We start from the raw sequence: 18,906 nt of genomic DNA on the forward strand, positions 1-18,906 counted from the left end.
CTTTAGCCTAGGGAAAACTGCTCTCTCTATCACCCCTTGTACAATTGTATCACCCTGATGGATTTGGAAGGGATCTTTTCCATGATTCTGTAATAACATTTTGATTTCAAATCTGAAGTCGGAATCTATAACCCCAGGTAGTACATCAATTCCAAACCTCCATGCGAGTCCTGATTTGGGAGCTAGCCTGATGTAAATATCTGGAGGTGGAATCAGAATAAAATCAGTGGGTATTAGTCTGCTTTCACCTGGGGCAATGGTTGTGTCCCTACTGCTGCAGATATCAAACCCAATAGTGCCCTGTGTAGCTTCTGAGGTGTCTGGTGCCCAAGGACTTAACTTATCAAATATTAGTGTTCCCCAACTTGTATCGCATCAGACTTCTGACACCATTTGTGAAGGCATCATGAACGAGAAAGTTTCAGGTTTTGTTCTCAAATGTTTTATTAAAGTAAAATGCAGGATGGAGTAAGGCCTAACTTGCCCTATGCTAAGGTGGGATTTCTCTAGCTAAAGAAAGCTAAGGATAGTTTATGTCAGGAAGTCCAAATCAAATGTCAGTTTGTGTCCAAAACCTATATTTGCCCTCAAAGCTAACTGTATACAATGTGGAGGAATGTCAGCATCAACATGAATAGTGTTCAAAATAAAGCTCAGAGCCTCTTCCAGCTCCAGGCTTGTATTCAGCTTCCCTTCAAAGTTCAAAACAGTGGACAAGGTATCAGGGTTTCCTTCTCCAAGAGTTCAAATCTTTCAGCTTTAAAAAAAAAAACAACACAGTTCCTTGGGACACTTCCCAGCTACTTGGATATAAATGATTCAGGCAGTTCTTTTTCTTTACTTCAAAATCACATAACCAGTTGTTTGCCAAACCTAAGCTTTGTCAGTGACTTCTCCACAAAGGCCACTCTGTCTAGATTAAGTTGTCGGAGAACAGGGTCCACTCATTTCAGGTCACGCAACTGATACTCCTTCTTGGTGGCTTTCCATCACCAACTGGCCACTGCTTCCTTGTGACAGTGATGTTGAGTTGATTCACCAGTGTCACAATCTTTTGACACCGTACCATGGCTAGGTTGGCCATCATACACTTTGTTATACTTTTCTGTAGTCGTCTGACTCTTGCAAACACAGGGGTCCTTTTTAACCTGCAGTCCCTTGGACTCCTTCAACTTTGCTCAATACGTGGCTTCTTATTTTATACCCTTCTTGGTATGCTTTAACTTTGCCAATACTTGTATTTTATCCAATATATCCCATGGTATCTGCCACATGCACCACCTTTCTTTCACTCTCTTACTGAGTGCTCAACACTTGCTTTGACTCTGTTTAGCGTTCAAAAGTGCTTATTATGATTTTCAATTATTTCGGCATTCAAAAGTAGTTGTTTCTGCATTTAAAAGTACTTGCAATGATTTAAAGTTTGTTCGGTATTCAAAAGCACTTGTTTCAGTATTCAAAATAATTGTAATGACTTTCAGTTCATTCGGTATTCAAAAGTTCTTGTTCAGCATTCAAAAGTACTTCGAATACCTTTCAGTTCATTCGGTATCCAAAACAACAATGTTCAATGCAGATTCAACTGCCAGCCCGGTGCTTCCTATTCACCCAAGTCAGAGCTTATGATGTTACAAAGTCTCTGCTGCTCCGGGTTCTCGCCTGCTTGAGCAGGACCTTGCTGCTTTCCCAGTGGCTCTCCATGGCATTACTCCCAGAAATGCTCTGCCTGCAGCCGAGGAATTCTGTGATCACTTTGATCGGTCACGCCGGTCTTCCACACGCAATCTGCTACTGGCCTCCCGCTTTCCTTAGCGTTGCTTCCTGCTGCATAAACTCTGCATTGGTCATCGGGTCTTGAGCGGTCCATTTGTCACGCCACTTCTCGGGAGCTGCTTCCACAGCTGCTGCATCGGCCACCTCGGCTCACACTGCATCTGCAGCTCACTCCATTACCAAATGGAGGTCTGGTTTTAAAGTGCCAACCACCATAATGATTTCAGGAAAGACTAGATTAAAGATGGTAGTTCTGCCTTATTCGTGTTGTCCTCTTCCTTGACCCAGTAGACAGTCTGATAAATGTTTATATTAACAAAATGAGGCTGACATATGTGTGTATTAATAAAAGAGGGCTGGTATGCATTTGCTTCCTTCAAATGAGGATATGTCTTCCTAGTTGGTCTCTTCCTCATCCCAGTGTTGAAGTGATGTTTATGAGGGACAGTTTGAATGGCAGAATAGGGAAAGGACTGACAGTAGCCTACAAAGGCTTGATGAATAAAGGGTTCAGTGTAAAAAGAGGAAAGGGGATACCATGTCTCACACAAGGAGTCCCCAACCCACTCCCCATGTTCCCTCCACCCAGGTGATCCTCCGTCGCATATCCACCCCCAGAGTCAGAGTCTAAAAGCTATGGCTTTTCCAAGGTCACCTTAGGGGAGGATCGACGGTGGAAAGAAGTAAGGACACCCTCAGGTTCCTCAGACATGTTCCACGCGAAACCACACACAAACCGTGGCTTTCTGACAAGGAAAGGGAAAGCAAAACAGAAGCACAACAGGAAACTAATACCAGGCCAGAATTCTCTTGCAGACCTTCTCCCAGTTTAAGAGTGAGCTCTGGATGCACCATGAGTGAACAAATGCACTTTTAGCAAATGAATACACATGCACTGCAGCACCAATTCACCTATGCACCCTGAAGCTCTCTGATCTAAATATCTAACGCAGCACCATAAAATGTCACAGGTAAAAGAGACAAATGCTGAATACTTAACTTAAAATTGCAGCAGCAAGTAAAGAGTATGTGCCTTTGGGGTGAAGCCTTTCATGATGCATAATAACAATGAACTCTATGATCACAAAGGTTATGAGATTTGTAGTCCCAGTTTGAAATCAATTATTCCAGAAATGGGATTTTGTACTTGCTGCAGTCAGAAATAAAAGAGTAATGTGATGAATAAAAAAAATCCTTATTGCTGTACCATCAAATTGTCTTTGCCCATAAGCTTTCCATAAAGTGATGAGTACTTTAGGAGGAAACAAGTAAAAATCAAGAAACCATTGTGTTACAACTCCTAGGGGTTCTAATAGTAGTCTTTGACAAATGGGACCTGGAAAACATGTAATTATTCTAATCCTGAAATACGGATGTGCAAAGTTTGCCTTCTTACTGTGGAAGATTGTGTAGTTCTGGTTGCACAGCTTGAAGGGGAAGTTCTCTCAGGGATTACATTGGCCAAATGGATCAGGCATGTATTTTGAGCATATATCGATCGATCCCCCCCAAAATGACGATATAGCTAACCTTCTGTTTTCTCACATTTACACATGCGAAAGTCACAGGTCGCAAACTGCCATTTAGTGCTAATCTTATCCGTTGATCCATCACCCTATGTTCAAGTGCTCTTGCAGCAGTAAATTGGATCACCCACCCCTCAAGATGACAGTGGCATGGCAAACCAATAAGTTGCACCTCTTCTCATGACGTTGATGCACAGCAGAGCCAAACGGACCCTGTCATCACCTATGTCATCACGTTCCCTAACACAAAACCAGGAAGATCAACAAACACACACACATACACACACACACACAGTATAAAAGTTTAATTTCTTTTCACAAAAAGAAGACAACTTATACTTTTAAGAAAATACTAATAGTTAGTATTTTACCAAGTCGTTATATTTTTTAATTCAAGTTAAACATAGGACCTTACATCCAAGGAATCATTGAAAACTTTTGAGAATCTAATGATTGCAAGAAAACATTGTTTAGTACAGCGCATCATTCTGATGTTTAGTTCGACTGTCACATCCCATGCAAAGGTTTCAGATTGCCTTCATCAATATGTTCTTCAATTGTGAAGTCAAAGTTCAGTGTGGTAAAATCTAATGCAATTATGTTCCCTTTTCGTTTTTTATCGATGCATATGACGTTCAATTTGCGAGGATAAAAGGTCTCCTTTCACATAAAAATCCTGCACTTTGCCATCCGCACATATTCATACAATAAATGCTGGCATGGTGTTTCGTATCACTGGCAGCGCAAATGGGCAAACTGGTGCCTCAGAATGATCCCAGAATATGGTTATTCCTATTCGATTACTGATGGTTAACTTCCATTTTGGGAAGATTGTATGCAATGGCACATGCATATCCGAATGACGCAACTATGTACATTTGGGAAGGTGAAAATATATAGGATTATACAATTGGAAAAATAAGTTAGACGATAAATCAACATGTTAATTAAAAATTACATTTACGTTGAAATTGACATTTACAATGTGCATTATACTCATGAAGCATACAATTGCATACATATTATGTAAATGTTTACTTATATTATTTTCTGATTTTCCATTCTAGCAATGTAATGTTGAATGGCCGTCTTGCTCAAAAGCTCTTATGACTAGAAACTTAACTTTGGTACGTTATATTTCATTATAGTGAATTGTAAAATTTCTTTATGGTTACTTGCCACATTGTGCCCTACAAAACGTCAGTACAAGGGATTATGGGACACATAACAAAAAGACCCTGTATCGTGCGGTCACATTGCCGAAGGAAGGTTTAGTTTTTTGGAACTAACACCACAAAGTGAACAATATTATCTTAAAGTTTTAATTGCAAATTGTGCTGTGAAAATAAAAAATGATTGAACTCTGAACGAGAAGCAAACATGGTCTTTGTTATTTACCATAAATAAACACATTCTTAATTTAACCTGTGTTTAATTTTTTTAATTATTTTAACATGCAAGACTACATGTGGAAGTTGGAGTGTTCATGTGGTCAGCAAATTTTACAATGCAAACAGATTATAACGTGTCTTCAAAATCAAAATTATTTTCTTACAATCAATAGCAACTAACTTCTTTCAACCCAATTCAAACAGTGTCCTACAGTAACAACACTTTTATTCACAGTTTTATGTGAGTTTGCTACAATAGTAACCAGTGGCGTCACAAGCGGTCGATGCTGGGGGGCCTGCTTGGTGTCCCGCTGCTAAGACAATTACGTTGCCCTATGAGCAGGAGCACACCAGAAACAATTGTTCATGTTATGTAATGTTGTGATTTAGACCACGCACCGCTGCCTTTTTCATGTTCTGCAGGCACCCTATGCCACCCCCCACACTGGCCTACTGTAGCAGCTGCAGCAGCCTGGAGCAGTGGAAAACGTGGACACTACACATTGATGTGTCCTCAGGGCCACCCCGAGGTATGGCCAGTCTGTGCGACAGATCAGTGCCCTGTGGCCATTGCCCTCCTCCCCCCATACATGCTAATCCTCCCAATTTAGGTGGGAGATTCGCAATTTTGTTAACACACATTTTGCTATTGTTTACTGCCTCCCTCCTAAAATAATTCTTACACCAATGATTTTGAAAGGGGAAAATCAACTCTCCCGATTGCTCGCCGAGACCCTCCCTCCCAGCTGCTGGTAAATGTTGGCATGCATGGGCCCCACAGGCCCCTACTGCCTGCCTGCTTACTGTGGCATGACTTTTTGTTTCTGGCATGTATGATAAGCTGTGTCATAGATGCCCAGATAGGAGGCTGTCGCACAGCAGTGGGGGTTTAGGGGGCTGCACTGTATGTGCCTAAGGTTTCAGTCTGTCAAGGTGGTGACACGTACCATGTTTTTTAAATAAACCAAGCATGGTATGTGTTGTTGCCTGGCTAGAGTGCAGTTTGTGGCTACCAATTGAGCAATTTCTTGCTGTGTCCTGATGGCTTCTGTTTTGGGCATCCTGCCCGGGACAGCAGTGTTGCCACGTGTTCCTGATCGGGCTGGCTACCTGTAGAATGGATGCCTGAAGCAGGACATGGACAGCAGTGTGCCCGCATGCTTATGCTCTACACCCCACATGCACAACAGGTCGCGGAATAGGAGCCTGATTCATGCCACACTCCAGGATGTCGACTGCACTGCAGGTCCAATAAGGGGCAAAGCCAGATGCACAACATGAGCACACTGCTCCATGTTCCCCCCTGTCTGAATGTTGCAGGGATAGGCTACTGATTCAAGTCGCCATATGTGGTGCAGGAACGATTGTGTGTACCTTTATCATTAATTGTCCAAGGCGCATTTTGTGGGAAATGTAGCACAACGTTTTTCGTGGCATGCCCTCCCAATCTTACAACTATGGATAGTTCCCTGATAGTAACAGTTCGTAATATACCACCAAACCCTGCACCCTGGTGACAGATGTAGTCAACTGTTTCCGTATTTGCATCCTCTCTATGGAGACAACCAGCTTCGAACACAGGGGAAAACATTTACGTTTTTACACTTATTGTGTTTTTGCTCTCGCTGTTGGGTGGTGAGTAACAGGGTCTGTGAGGAATCTGAGAGCTTCCTCACTTCTTTCCCCAATATATCCTCCTTCCTGGTGTACAGGGAAAGGCCATCACTTTCGGATCCTGACCCTGGAGGTCGATATGCAAGGGAGGATCACCTGGTTGGGGGAGGCTTGGGGAGTGGGGATGAGGCACCCTTCGGTAAGATGCACTATCCCCTATTTCCCCTTTGTAATGGGTGAAATGTCCCCCAGACTTGTATAGACTATTACCAATCTCTTCCACATTCCTTATTTTTCTAGAAAACACCCTCCAAAAACACACCAGTCAGGAACTGAGATGAGAAAGAGACAACCCAGAGTTGTACATCCTCTCTTTATTAACACAGACATACACAAACACCACTCTTGTACTGGGACAAGGAAAATGGCTGCCAAGTACCAAGACCGCTATGCAGTAAAGGAACATTGCCTGCACCTGGATCCCATGAGGCAGAATTAATGTCCCACTCAGGGGAGGTTGCCTGGGAGTTTGCCTGGGAGAACACCAGAGAGACTGCTTGTGGAACACTTGCAGGAGAAGTTGGAGGTGAGACCAGGGAGCTGCGTGCCCGAAGCGCCCAGGAGCTGCAGTGTCACTGCAGTGGAAGCTGATTTTGGTGGAAGCATTCAAAAGGTCTGCGATAGCAGAGCTGGTCTGCAGACTTCCTGGAGTCGGAGGGACTTGTTCTCCATACAACCAGGGCATTGACAGCCACAGAGAGCCTGCCGACATGGAGAGCAGCACCTGGAGACAGCATACCCGGTGAGTCAAAGGAGCTTGAATGACTCTGGGATGCTGTGGGGTGAACCGTGTGGTTTTAGCAGGCCAGATCACTCGCGAGTGAGCGAAGGACCGTTTAGTTAGTCTGAATGCCAGTCCAATTTAAAATAAAGACTTTTGACAGTACGACAACCAAAAGGCTGAGATGACTTAATGAAAGGGTTTTGTTGTGAATACCGAAATGTTAATAAGATGAAAGTTGATAAGGCCAAGCAAGCGCCAGGGAAAACAGAGGTTTTGAACTTGTGAAAACACCCGCGGACAGGGTACAAATTCCCAGCAGGAGAGTAAACTGGGAATTTGATGATGATTGATTTAATGTGACTAAAATGGAATTAGATGAAACCTGAATATCAATTGGATTGAAAGCAGTTGGTTATATTCCCTGATACAAAGGAACTGTGAATTGTGTAAACTGAAGAAAATAAGCATTGGCACGTGCCCTAAAAAAACAAAGAATTGTTTATACTGAAGGAATGATCAGTGGCAAAAGTATTTGAGAACATTTGAAAGTATAACAATTGAATGGTGGCAAAAAATGTATTGCGAAAACTCCAAGAGGATACATCCAATACCACTGTGAAGCTTAAACAGTGGCATTGAAGAAGAAGCAAGAAAGGTGTGTAGGTTGCATGACCTGTGATGGGTGGACCGGGTGGTCCAACATCTGCGCCTATACTGAATACACCGACCTAAAGGGAAAGCTACTTAACTCATCTATAAGCTTGTGTTCGAATGTCAAGGATAACTTGGGTGAACTGAAATTAAGGAAGTGCACTTTGTGATATTGGTAAAATTGATGAGAGGCAGCTCTGCCAGAAAAGTTGGGAAGTGTGCCACAGAATTGTGTTGTTTTGGAACATTGAGAGACTTGAAAGTTTGGGGAAGGACCCACTTCTTTTGACAAAGTGAACTATCCTGAATCCAGGGGAAGGGAAACACCCTTTTTCAACCGAGAGCTGGAAGATGCTCTGAACCTTTATTTGAACACTTATCGTTTTGATGCTTACATGTCTACTCATTGTTTTCAAGTAGTTGTGTGGGCAAGTATAGGTTTTGGACACAGACAGACATTTGCGTTGGACTTCCTGACACAGACAATCTATCCTTTGTTTCAGCCGGGTAGGGAAATACCACCTTGGCATAGAGCAAATTAAGCCTTTTTCTACCATTCTTTTTATTTAAATAAAAGTTTGTGACCCAAGCTTCGCTCAGTTGTCTGTGGCAACTTCCTGATGCCTTAACAGGTCCCATCTGTTGGTTTTACAGTCTAAGTGATCGGTTTGAAGGAGGCAAGGTATAGGGCTTGTGGGCTGTGTGTTGGGGAGACTGGATGTGAGCTCGGGTGCCTGTGCCCCGGGCCTTCAGAGTGTTGGATGTATTATTCTTTTATGTTTTACACTACTTTATTGATCTCTCATATAATGGCATTACTGTTGGAAGAACTTTTACAATCAGGTGTCAGTCTTTCTTCGATGTAAATTCAAGCACCCTATCACAACGAAACATAACCGTATCATGTCCAGGCACAGCCAACCCATCTTTACACTTCTCAATAAACACTACTTGATTACAGACACCAAAAACTTGCATTGCCACCTCAAACCCAATACAACTTAAACATATGGAAAGTTCTCTCTATCAGTTACATAATTTCACTCTTGTGACTCTCCCACCTCCATCAACATTAGTCACTGCGCCTATTCCCTCACCTGATAACTATGTGTGGCTGCTAGCGACCTAGACAGTCCCTGTTCATCTTCGGTGCTGGACAAAAACACACTAATGTATTTTATAAATCCTCTCTTCACGTCGCCCATGACTGACTATGGTCTTCAAAAGGTTGTTCAAGTACACAGCACTTCTTGAACACAACAATGGCATAAATATTAGAGCATGCAATACATTACATATGGTTGAAAAACACAATACTACAGACATACAGAGAAACAGACAGACACATAGACAGAGGGTGTGGACTGCTTGTTTTGGTTGGAGAATGGTATATAGAGCTATAGAGTTGGCCAAATATTTTAACAGATCACCAGAAAAAATGTATACAGATATAGACAGATGCATAGAGAGTGAGCGATAGATAAAGTTGCAGACGGAGAGATACACTTTAAGGTTGATGTATACATACCAATCGATAGAGGCATATATAAAGACGCATACATGGAAAAGAATAAATGTTAATGGATAGAGATCAATCAAAGTATACATGTATATATATGAAAACTCATTAAAATATTTACATTTATGGGTAGAGATGGATACAGCCATCGGGACATGCATATGAATGACAGTATATAGCTAGACACTGATGGATAGCTTCATTGATCTATATCAAAAGATACATTACGTAAAATGTATAGCAAGATATGGAGAGACAACAACAAATGCATAGCTGCAAATTTAGTCTGGGCAGAGGAAAATGAGGCGTACACAGAAAACATCATACTGTAGTTACATTATATCGATGACCTCTTTATAATCTGGGATGGCAGAGAAAAGGATTGTCTTGAGTTTGTAAAACATCTCAACATCAATAACTGCAATTTGAAATTTATGGAACACCATAGTCCACATTCTGTAGTATTCTTGGACGTAAAAGTAAAAATAATGTCACAAATAGTGGTATGTGAATTACATAGAAAATCCACAGGGGCTAATGTCCCATTACACGCAAGAAGCGGACATCCAAAGAATCTCTTATGGAGCATTCCATATGAGGAATTTATCAGAATACGCATAAATTGCAGTAACATTTTAGACTTTGATTCTGACAGTCAAATCACAGCACAAAGATTTCTGCAACAACAATATACTAAAAAAGTGATTGAGAGGTCATATTTGAAAGCACGACCTTTGGAGAGACACAAACTGCTGACTAAACAAACATCAAATACAGTTAGTGAACAAGAAGAAAGTGTCATTAGACTTATTCTGACATTTGGCAGTCATTCTCACACCATAAAACAGATCATTCATAAATATTGGAAAGTACTAAAGGCAAACAAGGACCTTAATACTGCACTGAACAAATGTCCAGATATCACTTTCCGCAAAAGCATCTCCATCAAGAACACACTAGTAAATAGTTACATGACACCCGACAATACAGGGGTGAGCTGCAATTGGCTGTCGAAAAGTGGAGATGGCTTTTTCAAATACACAAGATGTAAAATCTGCAAATATGCCCATAACTGCAACACATATACCCATCCTATTCTGGGACATCCTCTGTACATCAAAGGAAAAATCTTGTGTGAATCGGAATTTGTAGTATATTTGCTGACATGTCCGTGATTGAAATGGTACATGGGAAGCACGAAGTGTAAATTGAAAATTCACATTCTACAACACGTAAGATCCATTAAAAACAAGGATGGTGCTTATCCAATGGCTAAATAATTCTCTGAATTTCATGGTGGAGACCCTAAGGAGTTAACTTTCTTTGGCATACATAAAGTTGCAATCAGACCAAGGGGAGGGTACACCGGACACCTATTCAGACAAGAAGAAACAAAATGTATCATAGACTTTGAAAGCAAAAACCCTGGTGGCCACAATGTGGATGAAGAAGTTTATACTTTCCAAGGGGTAGAATAAGGGCAGTCAGCAGCACCCCGTAAATATAGTAAACACGTTTTCAGAGCATGCTAAGAATCAAATGTGGAAGGGAAAAGATGGTTCCTTGAACAATACTTTCCACTATGATCTTGTCTCTATTTTTCTATTTTTCAATTTTTCTATTTTTTCATTTTTTATTTTTCATATTTCATATGTTATTATTATTTCTTCTCTTGGATATATTTTCCTCAATCACGTTGCTGTCAGTCTCTTAGAATAGCAATTGTCTCATCTTACTATATAACAAATATATTTTTTTAGGTTACCTGCCACTTCCTGATCCCCATGATTTGTTTCATTGTCTCTCTCCCAGCCCCAGTCGGGGTAGGGATTGGGTAATAATTGTTATATCACTGGAAATCCACCCAGCCTCATCGCACCATTAGCAGATCAGTATGGAATCAGCGGTCAGTACAGGGACGCTTTGGGCTTGATAACTAAAATATCAGCAATCACTTCATAATTAGAGCTTAACATAGTTCCATCTCTATATGCACTTTACCCACATGTATGATGCACTTTATGAGGCTATAAGGAATTGTGTTACCACTACAGATAGTGATACTACTTATGAATTATCCTTTATACTCACCTCACCATCATAGCAGACTAGCATCTCTATCTTAACATCATAGCGGTTTATTATGGATCAGTGGATAGTATGGGGACACTACTGGCTAAGCAACAAAGATATTAGCAACTACTCCAAGATCAGGGCGTGATTTAAATAAATAGCTCCATCTCTATATGCACTTTATCTATATGCATGATGCACTTTATAGGTCACAGTGAGTTGCTTTTTCAGAACAGATATTTATATGACTCATTTACTATCCATTACCTTATGTCAAATAAGAACCTGACCATTAGAATACGCACATTCACTTTAAGGAATTATCCTGCCAACAAATCATGGTCTCATGTGGGACCAAGTTAATTGATTGTTTTGTTACATTGGTCCATTACTGAATGCTCTTATGATGTAAAGTTTACATGTCTAGATCTGTAGCACTATTCACTTTAAGAGACTAATTGCTTAATTGATGCACTATGTTAAAAGACCAATTGCTAAATTGCTGAGGCTGACCAAATAATGCATTAATGTTTTTAAAAAAATGCTCTGTCTGTATGCCTATATACGCTGATTCCTGCTGATTAATCGCCTGATTGTGACGTCTAATTTTAAATGCTCAAATAATGATCAGTTTATATGTCCATGGATGATGCGCTATGCACTCATCATCCAGTGGTAAATAGAACTTCACCATGAGAGTTTGCACCATGCATTAGGCACCATATACTTTAACCACGAAGTTGCATTACGAGTCCAGGAGGGAAGAATACAAATGACTTTTCCATGACGTTCATGGATCATACCATGACAGAATAATGATGCACGGTGCACATTATCTGCAAAACCAGCCTAACAGCAAGTGGCATGCACACTAAGTATTACATGCCACCTTTCTCAAGATATAAATATCATGGATGCAGACAAAATGGAGACGTTCCATGGCTGAACTAATCCCAATATGAAAGACACTCATTTCAAGCATCATGTTTTCTCACTATTTGTTAAAATGCAGAATGTAAAGTAAAAAATGTGCATGTCAAATGGCAATTATAACGTATACAGATGGCACAAAGCCAGCCCAAGCAAACATGGCCGCATCACTTTAGTCTCGAGTGGAAGTCACCTTGTCAGTGTCTGACACATAGGTGTTTTAAAATTACATTTGGGGAAAGGTGGAGTCACTGTGAACAAGCCACACGTTCATGGCGAAACGCATCAGGCTGCCTGCTGACATGAATTTCACTGGGAGATGGACATTTTAAATACGGCTATAGATGGTTAAACAAAGTTTGTTATACTCCTTAAACTTTGGCAGCATTCTTGGCGTTCTTCTATTTTGGCATTCACATCATGGGAGTGCTTCTCACAGAAACAGTGTTTTCCTTGCCGTTTAACTTTGGATATATATATGTAGAGACAAGCAAACACTGATCGACATCGCCAGGTGTAGAGGGATGGATACAGTGAGATATAGAGATACATGAATATTGATGGAGAAAACGTGGTGGGTGGATATATAAAGATGCACACATATGAATTGAGATCACTATATATAAAAACGATTAAGCTATTTTAGCTGATATATGTATTGAAGAATTGTGCAACAGTCAGTCTGTACCAATTCAATGCCCCCATACCTTTGGAATGCCACAGAGAAGTAATCTGCTTCATACTTATATATATTATATATTGGCTGTTTGTTGCATGATAAAATCCATATATTGCTATCGACCACCCAAATAATTCATCTTTTCTTGTCAGTCCATGTCCTGTCTGCAAGATAAATCCTAATTTGATCATGGTGTATGGTATCATATTGAATATAGTTGTTATGGAGGTTAGGGGGTTTAGATATTCCGTCTTCTGCCACTGCAGAATCACCATCTTTAACAATATAGTAATAGCCCCATTCAAAACCATTAAGTTAACCGTTGGGTATGAGGTGTAACATTTAATTATTTATGTTTATATATTTAAATGTATGTAAAATAATCTTCTTCTGTTGTTGTAACCTGTATTTACAAATTCACCCCAAAAATGTTTTGTAACCTCTGTCACCAGTCTGACTATATTGATTACATTTTGGCCATGATGTCCTTTCCATCTATGTGCTTTTTCTCTAGTTCAGCAATTTAAAATGACCTAATACAAGAAAGAAAGAAAGAAAGAAAGAAAGAAAGAAAGAAAGAAAGAAAGAAAGAAAGAAAGAAAGAAAGAAAGAAAGAAAGAAAGAAAGAATGAATATGTATGTTAATAATAAGTTTCAATGATTTCGCAAAAAAGGTACAGACATAAAATGTGGACTTGTTATAATGTTATAATATCAATTGGTATTGGGGCAAATAAATAATGAAAAGGTCACAAAAGACACATTCGGTAATAAATATCAACTAACATTTATTATTAAAAACAGTAAATAGATTTGAAAAAAAGAAAATATATTTAAAGTTCAACTTTTTTAGAAATATATTTTTTAATCAAGACAGTTAACCAACATAGAATAAACGGCTAGGAATGTGCTTTGGATGAAATTGTAAAGACCACAACACTTCATTTGAATCTTAAAGCCAACTTCTCAGGTCTCAAGTTCGGGTTTTAGAGAATTAACCACATTAGCAATGTTCTATGGCATTGACTGGTCCCTGGAAACTTATTCTGGTGCCAGTATGTGCATTTGTATGACCAACACAGTCAATGTCAGATCTTTCACAAAGTCAAATTCTACAGTTGTTATATTGATATGATATGATATATGATAAGTTATTCATAACGTGCCTATACACAAGTGTTACTAGGCACAAAAAGACAAGGGAGGGAAGACAGAGGGGGAACAAGACAAATTATCTTATTAGGCCTTGTGTCATTCAGATCGTGCAACCCATTGTGTTGTTCTTTTTGTAATAGCCATGGTGTAACAAAGCATACTGAAAGTGCCTGCAGTTTTTGCTTGTTCCCTACCAACGTTCTCAATGTGAGCAAGTACAGCCAGCCTTGTTCTGGCCTCCATACCACCTATGCTGAAATGCAAACATGTAGGTCTACACTTTATACACATACTATGGGAATGCCTGCAAAGGGCCAGTGTGGCAAAATTTTGGCAGGTCCTTCAAATGCCTGGCAAGTGTTTTGTCACACACAAAGTTTTCAAGGGCTATGTGAAGAGGGGAGCCTTGAACCAACTACTTTTTCTTACATTCATGCTCCTCACTCACATAGTCATGAAAATGCTGGTTTTACCCCATGAGTGCACTTTTGAACAATGGTGTAGCATTGAATGCCACTTTTCAACAGGAATTTCTAAGGAACCCTCACAAGTCTTTGAACTCCACCAAAGATGGTTGCTGGTAGACTGTGACAATTTTAAAATGTCTTCTGATCCTTTTTTTTTTTACTGGCAGCTGTTATTTTATTGGGGATATTGATTTTGCGACGTACAATTGATGTTTTATGTGTGGGAACTTCTCTCACACAGCCTTTGCTATTCCGACATACCTGTCACTGGCTATCAGTTCTATTTGCCTTCCCCTTGATTACAGCACTTCAATAGATTTAAAAAAAAATCCATTAATGAAACCATATTTATCCATGGCCACAGAAGATGAACGGAGTGTACAGAGTGTTTCCTGTGTTCTGTGTTCTGGCGAGTCTGTTTGCCATTGCCATTGAAGGAAGAGGCGGAGCTTACCACAAAAGCCACCATCACTCCAAGCGGAGTGTACAGATTGTTTCCTGTGTTCTGTGTTCTGGCGAGTCTGTTTGCCATTGCCATTGAAGGAAGAGGCGGAGCTTACCACAAAAACCACCATCACTCCAAGCGGAGCGTAGCGGAGCGTAGCAGAGTGTACAGAGTGTTTCCTGTGTTCTGTGTTCTGGCGAGTCTGTTTGCCATTGCCATTGAAGGAAGAGGCGGAGCTTACCACAAAAACCACCATCACTCCAAGCGGAGCGTAGCGGAGTGTACAGAGTGTTTCCTGTGTTCTGTGTTCTGGCGAGTCTGTTTGCCATTGCCATTGAAGGAAGAGGCGGAGCTTACCACAAAAACCACCATCACTCCAAGCGGAGCGTAGCGGAGTGTACAGAGTGTTTCCTGTGTTCTGTGTTCCTGCGAGTCTGTTTGACATTGCCATTGAAGAAAGAGGCGGAGCTTACTACAAAAACCACCATCACTCCAAGCGGAGTGTAGCGGAGTGTACAGAGTGTTTCCTGTGTTCCCTGGTGGTCCGTGGGGTTCGTGGAGTACGGTGAACTGTTGTACAGAAACTCCGGTAAGAAGATCAGCGAGCAAGCATATGACCTTCTGCCCTCTACTTTCCACCCTCCACACTCCACTGACCTGCCTCACAGGTGGAGCACGGGGTAAGAGCGCTCGCGGGCTGTTTGCAAAATAGAGCAAGAGAGCAAGCGAACTAAAATGCGGACTGGAGCCACGGCGAACACCCGTGCTCATGCTCAAGCTCAGGCCAAGCGCGATATAGAAACTGCAAATATTTCAAACCTACAGGCTGTTTTAGGAAGGAACACGCATGGAGAAGTGAGACGCTCTGTCCCGACGACTCTGCCTGACTCACCATTTCCCCGCCCAGCGATGATGGTTCACGCGGGCGTACAAAATGGTAGAAAGGTGAAATGGACTGGTGCGGTCACAAATAGAACGCTGCACGCTGATCGCGAAGTGAGCGATGACAGCAACAGCATAGAATTGAGTGAGAATGAGAGTGAGAGTGAGTTGGCGGATTGTGAGGACGTAGGATCAAGTACGGTAACGAGTAAGAGGGGAAGAGCGAAAGGTGCAAATGGGTCAGCCCCTAATGAACATCTAATAAGTATGAGCGCTCAGTCATTACAAGTGGACGAACAATTAGCGAAGAGAAATCAGGAGGAACCCTCAAGGGCTGTGTGCGCTGTCGGCACAGGAAAAGACAAATGTCCGGTAATGACACATCATCTACAGGAGGAGAGCCCCTGTCCCGACTCAACCTCCTCCTCTCAACTCGATCAGAGGCAAAGTTTGCCTCACGATACATGCAGCGAGAACAGGGCACCCAAGTTGAGGACTGCAGACTTGCCTACCCCGTCATCCCCCAAAAAACAATGTAATACAAGCCCAGGTCCAAAGCAAAAAAAAACACCTGGTCTAGAAGAGACGAATTGTCAAGGAAGTCCTATTGAAGAACATACATCGCCGGAGATGACTCATTTAACTAATGAGGCAAAGCGTGGCAAGGAGCTTTGCAATAAGGATCTATCACCTTCACAAAGTGCTTCAAGTATAGAAAAGACAATAAAAGCTGGATCTTCACTAAAACTCTTGGCGTGGCTAAGAGTGGCAGCAATGCACAAACCCGAAAATAAAACGCCTGAACGAATGTCAATATACATGCCATCACCTAATTTGAAGACGACGGAGGACCCTAACCAGCTAGTAATGAAGGAGAATGCAATCTCTGTTAGACCATCATGTACAAAATGTGTCTAAATTATCAACTAGAAGGGACTCCTTAGAGATTGCGGACCAACTATTCAAAGATCTTGCAGAGATGAACCGCAAAATAATACATCCACGAAAATCCTCCCAAACATATGAGAGCGGGAGAACGTGGCTACAAGCAGAGCGAAGATTGCTCAATGATACGAACATCGGTGAAGTCTTGAGACTTGAGGCAGATACCTCTCCCTTTGAGACAAGAAATGATGAAATCATTGCCTCACAAAAGAGGAACAGAAGAAATATAAGCTCTGACACTGAAACAGATGGCACGAACAAGCGCTTCAAAGGAGGGAGTGTCGCGAAAGCCTCGACACCACCCAAAAGAGTGAGTGAAGATAAAAAGAGCTCTCCATCCTCGTAGTCAGAGAGCGATGAGAAGACTGAGCAAAGACAAAATGAGAGTCAGCTGGAGGGGGATCCTATAACGGCTACTGAGTGAATGAACTCTGGGATCAGCTCCGCATTGCTGGAATAAGTAGTTACAAAGTTAAGCCCGATCCTGATGTCATCATCAATGATAGCCGTGGCCCCCCTGATGAAATTATATGAAAATCTAAATGAGAATTGTCACGATCAAACCACGCTAATTGCACTACTCAACTCGAAATTGATAAAACTAGAGGCAGACTTAACGGACATGACAGCGCAGGTGGTGATGTCAAGAAGAGGCAACGAAATCTCTTTAACAGCCCTGAAAGAGTCGTTAAAAAATTCGGCTGAAGACAAAAGACTTTTAGCAGACGTCACGAGACAAGCATTGTCCCTACTACAAAATGAACGTGAATACAAGAATACCTCAGTCCCGACAAATCAGCCTTCTAGCATCTATCCAAGGGCAGAAATAACTAACGATCTGACGCTCGTTGGCAATAACAGGAGTTTACCAGGTGTCAGACAACAACAAGAGAAATCATCAAAAAACAACAAGTCTATTCCGATTCAAAACTGCAGTTACGGAAAAGAGCTTACAATTAGTAATGCAGAAAATGATACCCCCGAGACAGGTCTCATGGAAAATGGTATCCACATTGATACGGATACGCATTTAATTGCCACTTGCACAACGATTCCAACAAACGTAGTCCCTCAAGAAATAGTCCGTATTGGAACGGAGAAAGAAAAAGGGGATAACCCTCTGACAATTGATCTCACCCTGGCTGATAAGTGCTCAAGGGACATTTCAGTGAGTGTGGAGACCGACCCCAAAGTTGCGTCCACAAAAAAGAATGAAGCGTAGTGGTTCGACATTTTTGAAAACGGGAAAAGTATGAAATCGAACAAAAACAAAGGCAGTCGATCAGAAGCAGAACAAAGGTATAAAAATAAAAAAATCGAAAAACCAACATATCCAAAAGAATCAAAAGCCGAGAAGTTCAACGAATTTCTTTAGAAACATCAAAGCTTTGAATATCACAGTTAACAACCCTGAGCAAAAACTAACAAAGAGCAAACAAAAATGTGCCGATGCTGTGGTGGAAACAGAGACCCTTGAGTCTCAAACTGAAGCCAATGTCTCCATTCCAGGATCAAACATAAACCCAAGGAGTCAGAATATTCCTCTGATGACAGAAGATGATGAGGTTGAGACTGAGGAATTACTGAATCTGTCAACGTACAGCTCACCTGATAAAGATGAAATGGAGATTGAAAACATTGAGGAACTCGATCAAAAAGGTGAGGAGAGAGCTGTCAATGCCGGGTCCACAAAGGATGGAACTGGGCCACTGACGCCTCTAAAAGACCTTGTGAAAGCGAGCGAGTCTCAACCAAAAGGTAAAAGAGTCTTTTCGTGGCCAAGGACTCCAAAGAAAATCAACGAAATAAAAGACGAGGACCGAGCAAAGCCTCAGGAAACTCAAAGATACTATACATTAGAGGAGAAACAGATGATAAGTATGCAGAAAGCTGAATCCATGAAGAAAAGCACATCAGATCCGATGAAGAATATAAATGATTCAGTGCAGGATCTGTGCGCAAAGTCTGAGCCTACAAAAGCATCTCAGCACTCCAGAAAAAACTCTGAGAGGACAGGATGGGATAACCAACCTAAGTCGAACCAGCAACAACGCCCTGTCAAAAATAATATT

Source organism: Ambystoma mexicanum, chromosome 12 (assembly GCF_040938575.1).
Source record: "Ambystoma mexicanum isolate Mex_15411 chromosome 12, UKY_AmexF1_1, whole genome shotgun sequence".
Lineage (NCBI taxonomy): Eukaryota > Metazoa > Chordata > Amphibia > Caudata > Ambystomatidae > Ambystoma > Ambystoma mexicanum.